Below are 14439 nucleotides of genomic sequence, written 5' to 3' on the forward strand. Positions count from 1 at the left end.
TATATTGAGATTAAATCAATGGCTAGAAAGGAGGAGAAGCTGACCTCTGTGCTCTCAGAAAGAGAAAAACATATGGCAAGGCACTGAGAAAGAGGGTTGAAAGATTTACAAGGGAAGTAAAAGAAGGAAGTATGACTTAGTTTGGAGGTAGGAGGTGCTTGCACTGATGAATGATCTTATGGATGTGGAGAGAGAGAGTCAGTGAAAGGAGATAAAAATCTTACATTAGATGAGGTTCAGAAGATGAGGTGCTTAAAACAATCTATATATGCTACAATCATAGAGATTAGTTAGAAGACCTAAGGGCAACTAACACCTGGAAGAATAGAAGAGCATGAACATAGGGAGGAGTTTTCAAGGCAAATTTTGAGGAGTGAAAATGTATCCAGGGGATGATATAGATCATGGTTCAGGAGGGCATAGTGCCATGTCTTCTTTGACACCAATAATAATGGTATTGTTCTGGTAATATGGCACAATGGAAAAAAATGAACCCATGGTGGGGCAGCTAGGTGGCACAGTGGATAGAGTACCGGCCCTGGAGTCAGGAGGACCTGAGTTTGAATCCAGCCTCAGACACTTGACACTGGCTGTGTGACCCTAGTCAAGTCACTTAACCTTCATTGCCCCACCAATAAAAAATAAAAACAAAAACAAAAAAAAATGGGGGAGAGCCTAAATGGAAATCTTGCAAGCTTTGATTCCATGTAGAATATAAAGAAAAGAGTGATGAGTGGGTTTCTAGGGTCATGAGTAAGATTAATGAACATCTAGAGTAGATAAAAATAGAAAATGGATAATGTAAGAAATCATTTCTGAAAGGGGGCACCTAAATGAAATTTAAAAAAAAAATGACTGATGAACCTAACTAACTAAAATATAGAAAAGGTGAGGAGAATTTACTTGACTAACTGAAAGTGGGGACAAAGTGAGGGAAAACAGTTATAGATATAGATGTATATCAGGAGAGGAAAAGGAACTAAAAATGCTAAAGGGAAAATTATAATGAATGGGAAGAGATCAGGAGTATGAAAAAGATAGGGTGAACAGGGCCACTTGTTTTAAGAAAAACAAGTGTTACAGTAACTGAAGGAATAGATACTGTTTTCAGAAGAAGGGACAATAATAACTTGAAAAGTACTGATTTTAGGGTCATATGTAGGAAAATATAAGCCTAACTTTTCTAATTTTAACAGTGAATGGACTAAACAATCCAATAAAATTTAAAAAGTAGCAACATATTAGATAAGAAAAAAATCTTACAATCTGTTGCTTACAAGAAACACATTAAAAATAAAAACAACCTAAGACATACATACATACATACATACATACATACACACAACTGAGTGGATGGGGGAAAATGTTTTGCTATCATGCTATTAGAAAAAGCAAAAAGATATGAAAAATATTAAAGGATCAAGGAAACTCTAATTTGATGAATGGAATCATAGAAAATATACCAATATCATAATAAACATATATCTTTCAAATTCCTTAGTAAGCAAATTAATAAAGAAGGAATTATCTGAGCTTCAAGAAGACACATGGAGTAATGCAGTAATGACAAAAAGCATCAAAATTAGTCTGTCAGTTTTGTTTAAGCCAAAGAGAAAAAAATTAAGGACAACTACAGAACTGAATAAATATCTGTAGACACTAGAGTTTAAATAAAGATTTAGGACATCTTGTGAATGGGACAAAAATAATATAAATGTTTCTCTGAATGACATGGAATTTTAACAAAAACAGAAATAATTAATAAATCCTTTACAGACCATAACAGAATAAAATTAGAAATTGTTTCATGGTCAACAAACAAAGAATACAGGCATAAATGGAGCAAAAATAAAGTCTTAAATAATGAATGGGTAAAAGAGCAAATGATAGAAAACAATTAGTAACTATGTAAAAATGATAATGCTAAAACAACAACAAAATTTCTGGAATGCAGTTAGCACAGTCCTCAGAATGAAAATCATATCCTTACAAAAATGCATTAACAGAGTAGAAAAAGAGAAGATTAATTATTTGAATATGCATTTAAATTCCTAACATAAATACAAAATAGTAGATATTAAAATATTTAAGGAAAAATAGATAAATTAGAAACAAGAAATTATAGGAATAATGAATAAAAATAAGAGCTGGCTCTTTGAAAAGACTTATGAAGTTGATAAATCCTTCATTAATCTGATTAAAAAGTAGAAAGAAAAAAAATCAAGTCAAAATTAGTCAATGAGCATGGCAAAATCTCAGCAAAACCAGAAGAAATAAAAAGAATAAAAATACATTATGCAGTTACATGTTAACAAATGAGAACCCATGAAAAATAAAGTAATAATTTCAAAATATTAAATAACCAAATTTTCAGAAGACAGTACAGAGGCCTTAAAAATATAATTTCTCAGGAAAAGAAATAGATTTAGTTGTTAAAGAACTACAAAAGAAAAAAAAATCTCACAATCCTAATGAGTTCATAGGAGAATTCTATCAAACTTTTAAAGAACAATTATAATCTGTACTTCATAAATCATTCTCAAAAGCTGAGAATAAAATCACCCTACCAAAAACTTTTGCCAGACAATATATTCCTAATACCCAAAGCAGGGAAACACTAAATTCGGGGTGGGGGGGTGGGGGTAGGGAATCAACTGCAGGCCAATATCAATAAAGAATATTGAATCAAAAAATTTAAACAAGATCCTCTCAAAGAGACTACAAAAATTTATCCTGAGAAATCATTATGGTCACGTGGGATTAATGTCAGGAAAGAAACGATGGGTTGACATTAGAAAAACAATCACCATAATTAAAGAACTTAAAAATTAAAATATCCAAAACAACATGACTATCTCAATAGATGCAGGGGGAAAAATATTCTGACAAAGTACAACTCCATGCTAAAAACAAAAACCAAACCAAACCTAACCAAACCAATAAAAAACAAAACAAAAAATCCTTACAAAGTACAGGCACTGAAATTACTTTTCTATTTCCTAAAAAGCATCTAAAACCAAAAGCAATTATTACCTGTAAAGAGGATACACTAGTATCCTTTGCAGTAAATACAGGAATGAAGCACAGATGTCCATTTTCCCAACTTTTATTTGATACAGTTCTGGAGATGCTAGCAATATCATCAAAATAAAATAAAGTAATTGAATGATTAAAAAGAGAGAAAATTTTCTCTCGATATAATTGTTTAATTTGAAAATCCTAGAGAATTACCAAAGATATCAATTTAGACTATTAGTAGCTTCAGCAATATTGCAGGCTAGAAAATAAATCATCAAAAAATCAATAGCATTAATAATTTTTAAAAACACAAGAATCAATAACAAAAATGAAAGATCCCATTTAAATAATTACAAAATGGATAAAATATCTGGGAGTCAAATAGCCAAACCACAGAAAACATTTTTATGGATTAAATTATGCAGGTATTCTCAAAAAACTTTTAAAAAGAAACAATCTAAATAGCTGGAGAAATATTCAATGCTCATGGCTAGGACGTGTGAAAATAAAAAAAATGAAACAATATTACAAAAATTTACTTATACTTTAAATTCTATAACAATCAAATTTTCATGGAGATCTTTTATATAATTTGATAAAAATTATAACAAAATATATTTGGGAAAAAACATCTAGAATATCAACGGAAATGATGAAAATAAATAAGGACTAAGAGAGTGTAACAGCTCCAAACTTCCAACTATGTCATAAAACAGCAGTCATCAAAACTATTTGGAACTGGATAAAGAATAAATAGAAACATAGACCAATGGAACAGACTAGATGAGAGTGATCCAGAAAAACAAACACACAAGCAAACAAACCAAACAGAATTCATTAGCTCAGTGTAGAATATGTTACCTAAGACTAAAGTTATTTGACAAAAAGTATTGTGGAAACTAGAAAGGAGTATGGCAGAAATTAGCCTTAGAACAATATTCTATATGACACTCCAGGATGGATATACAACCTCAAACTTAAAGATCATCCTATTAAAAAAATAGAAGAGAAACAGATCATATACTTCTCAGAACAAGAAGTAGGATACATATTTTAACTAATGAGAGTACCAAATTTAATATGTAGAGAGTTAATTGGGTAGCTCACCTTAATATTTGGGTTCATAAAATAATGAGGAACCTCTAGGTCTGAAACTCCCTCCCCTCTGAACTGCCTTTTTGGATATTTCTCCCAGGCCAATAAGAAAGGAGCTTAACAGCCTCTTTTCCATAAACAAACCAGGTTTTATTAATGGGAATAAAATACACAGCAAAGTTGAAATTAATAAAGTCAGGCAGCTAGGTGGTGCAGTGGATAAAGCACTGGCCTTGGATTCAGGAGGACCTGAGTTCAAATCCAGCCTCAGACACTTGACACTAGCTGTGTGACCCTGGGCAAGTCACTTAACCCTCATTGCCCCACAAAACAAAACAAAAACAATAACAAAACAAAACAAAAAAAGAAATTAATAAAGTCAAAGACAAGGGAATAGGGAAAAAGAAAAATGGATAGTCCCCCTAACCATAAGAAAAAGCCTACACAATTCCCAAACTCACTTCCAGCTCAACTAATTTCAAAGAGCTGGGCTTATTAACTCACCACCTGGGGTACGTAGCTTCAAGGGGAAACAGGTATGTAGCCAGGGCCCAGATGAGAAACTGCCAGGAAAAACCTCTCTCTCATCAGCTCCCGCCAGCTCACTTGAATGGAAAGAGACTCACACCAGAAAGAGACTCCCCCAAAAGGGGAGGTCCTTCAAACTGCCTGTGGAGAGTGGTTTCTCCTGCTGACATCAACAGCATACATCACTCAGGACAGGCCAGGTGTGGCCCATCCTAATCAGTCTTCCAAATTTCATTATTTTACCACACTAAATAAGAAATAGAGGAGATTACAAAATATAAAATAGATAATTTTAATTATTTAAAACTGAAAAAAAAGTCTGCCCAAAAACATTCATGCATATAGGGTAAGAAGGAAAATGATTAAATGGGGAGGAAGGAGGTTATATCAATTTGAGTTAAAGTCTAGCATCAATACTTATTTAAGTTATGTGGCTTATCTGGAATAATTTATGTCAGGTATTTTGCCTCAATAACCTTTTGTGTCTTCTTGTGCAGATTAAGAATTCTCTTTTCACTTAACTGTTGTGAGGAAAATGTTTTGTAACATCTCAGGTGATAGAAAAAAATTAATTAATATTTCATTAAAATGATAAAAATCAGTATTTCAAAGAGCATTGTGATTGAAATTTTCAAGTTCAAATAACTGGAAGCATTAGATTAAAATTCTCAAAACTGAGAGGTCACATTGTGTGATGATCATTTGTGATAGACTTAGCTCTTCTCAGCAATACAACAATCCAATCCAATTCCAAAAGGCTCGTGATGGAAAATGCTCTTCACATCTAGAAAAAGAACTATGGAGTCTGAATGCGGATCAAAGCATACTATTATCACATTTTTTTGTTGTTGTTTCTTCTTTATTGTAATTTTTCCCTTTTGTTCTGATTCTTCTCTACAACATGACTAATATGGAATACGTTTAATGTGATTGTATTGTATAATATATATCAGATTTCTTGCTGTCATTGGGAGGGGGTGGAGGAGGAAATAGGGGAAGGGAATGGAGGGAGGGAGAAAAATTTAGAATTCAAAATCTTACCAAAAAGATGATAAAAACCATCTTTACATATCATTTGAAAAATAAAATAAAATACTACTTAAAAAAATGGGAAGTCAGAAGTGGGAGATAGCTTTAGAGGCAAAACTATAAATTTAATTTTGAAAATATTGAGTTTGTGTTGATGGGGAACATTTGTATGGAAATTTGAAAAGATAGTCAGAAAAATAATTCATTTCCAGATTGTGGTAAGGGACAAGAAAGTGAATTTGGGAATCATCAATATAGGAAGATAGTTAAAGTAATGATACTAGATAAGTTCTGTGAGAAAAGGAACATAGATATTAACTAAATGAGGGCTGAAAATTGAAATTTATGGAATATTTACAGGTAATAGGTTGAAGGAAAATGTTGTGTCATCCAGGTATCTAACATATAGGCCCCCAAATTCCATTTTCTAATACTTTATAATGCCAAATCATTATCCATATTTGAAGGTGTATCAATGACTGATTAAGCTCTATTTTACTTATTTATTTATTTTATATATTTCATATTTTAGTTATGAAAATAAACAATAACATTTAAATTCATTTCAATTATTTATATTTTCTAAATTTAATTATTCAAGCTAATTAAATAACTCTGAAATTTAAGTTATCACAACATTTTGATAGAATAAAGATAATTAAAATAAGTTAGATGCAGTAACATTATTAAAATTATATTAGTGAAACATTAAATTTTAATTATTAATATGTTACTTAAATTAAAAAATATGTTAAATAGCTTTATTTTTCTGCCTTATATATAGTCATTTTTTGGCCTCCAAATCTTATTTATCACATGTTAGATTATGTCATGCCTTTGTTAAACAGAAATTTTCATTTAAAGTAAATTACCCTTTCTGAGAATATTTAAAATCATATTGGTTTGTAGGTCATGCATTATAGAATCGTAGATCTAGGGCTGGAAGAGACCTCAGTTGTCATCTAACCTCCTCATTTTAAAGATGATGAAAATGAAACTTGACCAACATTACACTATTAGTGTGAGAATCAGGATTTGAATCTATATCCACTGATATCCAGAACATCTTATACCTTATCATCTTGTCTTCCCTTTCAAATGGACTCAAAAACGCTTGTTATTACTACTGTCTCCTATGCATATGATAAATAATTTACATGAAAACTATAAATATGAAAATTTTGTTCAATGACACTGATTATCAATGTCAACTAAAAGCTTAATTAAAGGGGTTCTTAAAGGAATTAGCTTTGGTTTGTAGACTATATGGACTTAAATACATCAAGTATTGCATACATATCAGTGCCTCCTTTATGAGATCTATAATTTGTCAAAATGGTTTGGTCTTACTATACAAGCAGGGAAAAGTTTTGGAATCAGCATTGAATAGAAGGAAGAAGGTGATAAAGCCTCAGTTGTTTGACAGTAATATTTTTCTGGTGATTTTGTGTGTCTGTGAGTGAAATAGCTCCCCAGCCTCTGAAGAATTCAAGTTACAGGTTACTTAAAGGGCAATGGACAGGAACATAGAGACCATGATTAGACTACAAAATATTACCAATGATGTACTACACAGAAGAAATATGTATAAAATAAGTGTGGGATGGTCATATAGCAAGAATAGCTTATAAACGGTGAGAAGCATGTGTATTGAAATGATAGCCAGAGACTGTCAAGGAAGGCATGAACCAGAGTTGCATATGATCAGCAGTCAAGGAATGGTCACTGTCTATTACATTGGAAGTAATAGCCAAATGAGGTCACATAGGATCCATAAGAGTATTGCTTTATTGAAGTATCTGCCAGCCTTTTAGTTGAGGATCAAAGATTTGCAAGTCTTTTATCAGTGTGTACTTATTATAATTAAAAGTTTCTTTCCAGGATTAATTTTTTTCTTACTATCCTCTTCACTGTCACAGATTTTTTTTACATTCAAGAATTTCCCTAATGTAATTTTGCTGAGTTTTTCATCATACCCAGTTCAATTTTAATCCATTCATTTAGTGTGAAGAAGGTTACTATTTTGTATTCAGTCATTTGTGAAATGTAATTATTCTGCCTATATGCTCTTTCAATAGCAAAATTGCAAGTTAGTATGATAAACTGAAGTATAATCTTGGAACAGAGGAAAAGATGAAAATCGAATGAAACATATTTGCATAGAAACCTCTCTAGGTTAACTTTTGATGTCTTAAACAATGAATGCAACATCAGTCATATGTATTTATTTTCTTCCATAACTGATTTATTCAGAGATCTGTGCTTTGAAATACCATCTGACATACTGCATGCTGAAAGTAATTATTTCATGGTTTTTAAAAAATATATATTATTCAGGTCTGTCATTTGCTTTTGTGTAAAACAGGAAACTTAGGGTGATATAGTAAAATACAGTACTGTGAAATGTATTTGTGGTACAACTTTGGAAATGTCTTAGGGCACATTTTCAGAAAATGGTTTGTAGTGGTCCAGATTTATTCATTGCTTTTTTAGTGGCATAAATGTTTCATCTGGATGTTCCCATTATTTAAAAGTAATTTACCTTAATGGCAATAAGGATTTTTGGTCTCTAAAATGGGGTGATGAAATGAACTAAATCTCTTCACCTTATTTTTTTTTTTTGTGAGGCAATTAGTGTTAAGTGAATTGCCCAGTGTCACACAGCTGGTTTCAAGTGTCTGAGATCAAATTTGAACTCAGGTGCTCCTGACTCCAGGGCCAGTGCTCTATCCACTGTGCCACCTAGCTGCCCTTTCACCTTAGTTTTTATTTTATATTTAATGCTGTGATATGATATTTGGTTTATTAAAAATAGTGATAAATGTTTGCTATAAATAGCTTTCAGTGAAAATTTTAAGAATCCTTGATTACAAAAAATACAAAAATCAAAAACATCAGCAATAGTAATAAAGTAAAACAAAAAGATGAGAGTTAAAAAGAGACAAGATATGGGGTCTTTATTTTCTATTCAATAGACTTTGCCACACTGTACACTTGAGGGAAATTACTTATGGGAAATAATAGGAAATCGTAATTGGTCTTTAAAATATGTTAAATTTAGTATATAGAGATACCTGTAATCAACACCATTTTGCCATGTGTACTTCTGGAATATATGAATTACCATTAGGTGAGGCGTATTCTACAGTTTTTATAAATACCATTTTAAGGTTTATTAAATTATTTGCAAATATCTCATTTTATAATCATATTACTTCCATTTTATAGAGGAGGAAACTGAGGCTGAGAGAGGATAAGTGACTTGTCCAGAATGGCATAGTTGATTAAGTGTCTGAGGCTGGATTTGAACTCAAGCCTTTCCTGACTCCAGGTACAAAAGTCTATTTTACCTCATATGTGCTCATATACAGTGCAGTAAACATTGACTCAATTTAAAGACATAGGTTTGAATTCAAGCTCTACCACTGACTATCACCTTATACCATTCACTTAAACTATATGAGCCTTCATTTCCTCATATCCAAAATCATAATAGTAATACTTGCACCACTGACCTTAAAAGCTGGTTATGAGAAAAATGATGGGTAAAATATTATTATTAATACTTCTCAGCTGAAATACTTTACTAGCTTCCTAAATGGGCTTCCTGCCTGCAGCCCATTCTGGAGAAACTCCTACTTAGTTCTTATACACCACCTTTGCTCAAAACCCTTTAATGGCTTCCTATTTAATACTGAATAATGTCCCACCTCCTTCATATTAAATACCCAAGCTGCAATTCAGTCTGATCTCCTAGCTTTTCCCTCAAAACACATTATCCAACTCCTTATTCTTCAAGCAAACATTGTACTTTTTTCACTGCTATGCCTTTGTGCTTATTGATCTATCTGATAGCCATCCATTTTGACCTTCATCTCTTAGTTATCCTTATAGACATAAGTCAAATCTCATATCTTTCATAAAGTCTTTCCTTATCATCTCCAACTAGAAAAATTCTCTTCCTTATCTAAAAATTCAATTGTACATTGCTCTTTCTTCAGTCATTTATCATGTGTAATTTAAATTTCTAAATGTGTGTTCTAATTTGTTCCCCCCAGTTTTGGGGGGAAACTGACTAAAATCACTGATAAATGAGTTTAGGTTTTTTAAAGGTTTATTGAAAGATAGTAAAAGAAAGGGAAAGATTGAGAATAGATTTCCTATAACCTGGAAATGCTAAACTTCCTAAGCTTCCACTTCTGAAGTCAATTGCCACCACTCCGATCTCTTGCAGCTAAAAGAGACCCAGCTCTCTTGACAGTGTCCACTTCCTCCTTCCTTTTCCCCTCCCAGAAATGGAATGTTCTTCAAGCTGATTGGCTAGTGTCATTAAAATTCATTTGTTCACTGGACCCAAGGTCGTCAAAGTTCAAAGTTGTTAGCTTCTGAGAACAATTACTTTCTTAAATACCAGCCAGATGTGCTTAAAAATCTAGTAAGCAGTCAACAGTCAATTGCCTTATCCAATTCAATCAGTTTAACTCAGTCTCTAGGTGGGCCCCTGAATATCTGCTAAATCTTATCTATCACATTGCATTATCTTGAGACAATCACATATTGTTTTTAAATACTAGAATTGTTTGTGTTTATGTAATTTCATCTCCTGGTTTGTAAACTTCAGGATGTCAGAGGCCATATTTTTATTTATTTTTGTATCACCTGCTGAAACTGATATATTTCTTTGTGTACTGTAGTCACTCAAAAAATTGTTAAAATCATGAAATCAACAATCACCTTAAACCCAGTTTATCATCACCCTCAAAGATTTTTAATCAATTCTAACATTTTCCACAACACTCTTGATCTTCTTTTATCTCTTTTCCATTTTCATCTTTTTAAATTCCCATTATTTTAAGGTGAACTCTCATAGCTAGTACAATCAACAGGAACATCCCTCTCACATCATTCACCTAATCAATTCTTTTTCAAATGCCACCTAAAATTAATCTTTACCTCATTGCAAAGAGGCTTGAGTCTATGAATTATATAAAATAATGTTAATGTCATTATATAAATTGAAAATATGTGCATTGAATATAGACAGCTGAAGGAAAAGGAGATAGAATAAGGCATATTCAAAGGGCTTTTAATTGTTTGAAGATGTTTGTAGGAATATTCAAGTTTGATCTAGTCTAGGATACATCAAATAAAAGCTAAAAGATTCCATTGTCAAGGTTTTACCTGATGACTCAATGAATTCTTTTTAGGAAATTCTCCACTTAGGGGAATCACATTGTTTTATTTATTTTTTTAATTTATTTTTCTTTGAGTGAGTATTATTTAACATGACCCTGATTCAGAGGGATATTGTGTGACCTGCATTGCAAAATAATAAAAGAGACTGTATAAATGTATATTTCTTTTCTTTTTTTTTTTTTTGGCAGAGCAATGGGGGTTAAGTGACTGGCTCAGGGTCACACAGCTAGTAAGTGTCAAGTGTCTGAGGCCAGATTTGAACTCAGGAACTCCTGAATCCAGGGCTGGTGCTTTATCCACTGCACCATGTAGCTGCCCCTAAATGTATATTTCAATAATTAAACTACTAAGACATTGTCAATATTTTAACTTTGGCTTTGAAAGTCACTTCCAAAGTATTCCTCTTTATTCTTATGTTTTGCTTTTTGTTCTTTTTTAACTACATAAAATCAAAAGTATTGAGAACCATTCCTTAAATTATTATAAATGCAAAAAACTTTATGGTGTTTTTCTTTATTTAGAAGTAATTATTCTGTGTGATGTAATCTTGGCAAAAATATCTACCCAGACTTTTAAAAGAAAATCTTTACAAACCTAAATCAAACACATCAAAACAAAAGCTTAACTCTGAGGATAATAAAAAAGAAGGGGATGGGGACATTTATCCTTTATGTCAAAAATATGCTTTTGCAATAAAACTTGGTGCTCACTTTGACAGCACAAATAATAATATTGGAACAATACAGAGAAGATCAGCATGGCCCCTGCACAAGGATGACATGCAAATTCATGAAGCAATAAAACTTGAAGACCTGAAAGATTTTCTAATGTAGCCTCTTAATCTGGAATTATCAAAGATTGTTTCAGTAGCTTAACAAGTATTAGAAATTTGTTAACAATCAATCACTGGAAAATAATGTCCACCTTGAATAATTCTATATTTAAACACAGGCATAATACTCTTAGAACACTGAATATCTCCTTTGTCATATTATGCCCTACCCTATAGAATACTCTGTGCAGATAATTTATTTCCCCATGAGCATGTAAATCCTTTAGGGAAAAGATAGGTCATTTTAAAGAGCTGTGTGTCATTAGCAACAAAGACAGTGCCTTGCACAAAATTGGTGCTTAGTTAATTGCATGTCTGTCTGTATGCATCCGTGTATGCATATATATATGTGTGTGTGTGTGTGTGTGTGTATACAGAGACACAGAAACAGATACAGAGGCACACGGACACACATATCTACATATACATATATATGTATATGCATATACATACAAACATACAGATACAAACATACATACACACATACACATATATGCATATACATATATATGTATGTGTGTGTATATATATATGGTGTGTTTGGGATACAGTGCAGTGGAATAGGGCTGAATGGATGAAAAATAATAATACTGTGTGGAGACAGAAGATTTATTGCACTGTGTCTCTCATATACCTCCCGCTCAAGGACCACTATTGCCTAGAAACAATCTCTGTTTATTCACTGCCATTCCCCATTGTATCTCTTATCTTGGCAGACCTTTTGATCTTCATCACTCTACTATAATTCCTATTCACTCTTTCTCCCCTTCCACTGTGACGTGTATAGTTACTTCTTTTTTTTTTTTTTACAGATTTTCCTTGCTTTCTAATAACTTTCTCATATTCCTTCCACTTCCACCAATTCAGACTTTGCTTTTACCTGAGCATACTACATCTGTATTTTCTCATCTTAATGCTTGTTGATCATTTTTATATTCTCTCCAACATCACTAAATATATAGAAAAACCTCCATATAAACTCTGTAGGTTGAGATGAGCTCCTTGCTCCTCATGGTCACTTTCAGATTCTTTTCTTGCCCCCTTCACCTGAATCTCTGCTTTGAGGTTTGTGCCATATAACTATATCACACAATCCTAATCTCCGTCTTTGCCCAAATACATACCCATGAGCACTCTCGTACAGTGACTGGTATCTAGTATATACTTAATGAATGTTTGTTGAGTGGCTGTAAGAATAATCCACATATCTATCCTAAGATTTGGTTTGATTTAGGGTTACCAAATTGCTATATTTTCTGCTTAATTGCCTTATGAACATCATAGACTCAAATTTCAAGAAGTTTCCCCAAAGGAAACCCTCAGAATGTATAGTTCTGATACATTGTAGCTTTTTCCCCATCCCAGAATATGAAAATCTTGAATCTTTCCATGTAAACTAATCTCAGAAAGTACAAAAACTAGAGTAAATTTGCATGAGGATATTGTCTCCTACCTGCTAGATGGAATTCCTGCCTTTATCTTCTATGTGGGGTCAGAAACAAACATCCTAGTCTTTGAGATGTTCTACATTTCAGTATATATTCTGATTTAAGTTGATCTTTATATCCCTGGGACATAACATAGTGCCTTACATAGAGGCAGCTGCTTAATAAATGTTTGTTAAATAACTTACATTTGGATGAGAGAATGAAACTTGTAAATAAAAAACAAATGTGAAGATGGAGAAGAAAGATACCAAAACCCAGTTTTATTTATCATATACATTACTGAAGTGATACAGGGAAAAATTTTCAAGCTGCTGAATACAAGAAACCTTCAACTCAGTGGTGGCTTGGTTTTCCAGACAGCTTACACAAGCCTATGATATTGTGTGGGAAAATGCATTGCTGATTTTGATGACTTGAGACACGTGTGTCCCCAAAGTCAGTCACTGTGAGAAAAGAACACAATGGTACTCTCAGGAGGGCTGTTTCTCCAATTCTTCTGCCCATCATCATCAAACCAAATGCTGAGGTTTCTTAAAAGCTTGTGGAGTATTTTTTTCCTCTCTAGGTATCATGGAAGGAGCCCCTTCACACCCTGGGTACAAGGTTTGATTTTATATCTCTGAGATCTATAAATTAAATGTTCAGAAATCAGGTGGTTCTAACATAGTTTCCTGTTGTAACAATATTTAATTTGACCTTCATTTCCAAATGTCCATGCAAATCCAACAAGGCCTATTTGAATGCTTTGTTCCAATAATGAAAATACCTGCAATTCTATCTGTTAGAGAAATCAACAGAATCTCTCTCTTTCTTTCTTTCTCTCTCTCTCTCTCTCTCTCTCTCTCTCTCTCTCTCTCTCTCTCTCTCTCTCTCTCTCTCTCTCTGTCTCCCTCTCTCCCCTCTCTCTCTTCACTAGGCATTTGTGTGTTATGGAATCAAGGCACTGAGAATGGGATTTTGCAATAATATTTAGCATTGTAAATTTTTTGAGTGATATAAAGTGCTCTGTGACTTTGTTCCTCAAAGTTGATTGTTCACTCCAGGAAAACTAATTTCTGAAATGGGAAATAACAAAATAATAACTATTCAAAGTTGTCATTTTAAAAAGTAACACTTCCTTCTTTGAGTTGTATGTAGTGAAAAAGTAATGAAAACCACTTAAACAACAGTACTCGGCCTCTTAAAATGATTTTGAAAACTCAAATTGCTTTCAAATTTTGCAATTTGTAATAATAGAGGTGAATGTCTGTTAGAGATATAGTATTTAATCCATCTATATCCTATGCTACTTGT

General features: G+C 32.6%; 1 non-coding gene across 1 annotated transcript; it reads left to right on the forward strand.

Annotated features, from left to right (window-relative positions):
* The first annotated feature begins 11568 nt into the window (after window positions 1–11568).
* On the forward strand, window positions 11569–11675 carry LOC122752160. The gene has a single exon (XR_006355956.1). It is a non-coding gene; the product is annotated as a U6 spliceosomal RNA (small nuclear RNA).
* Window positions 11676–14439: the final 2764 nt, after the last annotated feature.

This window comes from Dromiciops gliroides, chromosome 3 (assembly GCF_019393635.1).
Source record: "Dromiciops gliroides isolate mDroGli1 chromosome 3, mDroGli1.pri, whole genome shotgun sequence".
Classification (NCBI taxonomy): Eukaryota; Metazoa; Chordata; class Mammalia; order Microbiotheria; family Microbiotheriidae; genus Dromiciops; species Dromiciops gliroides.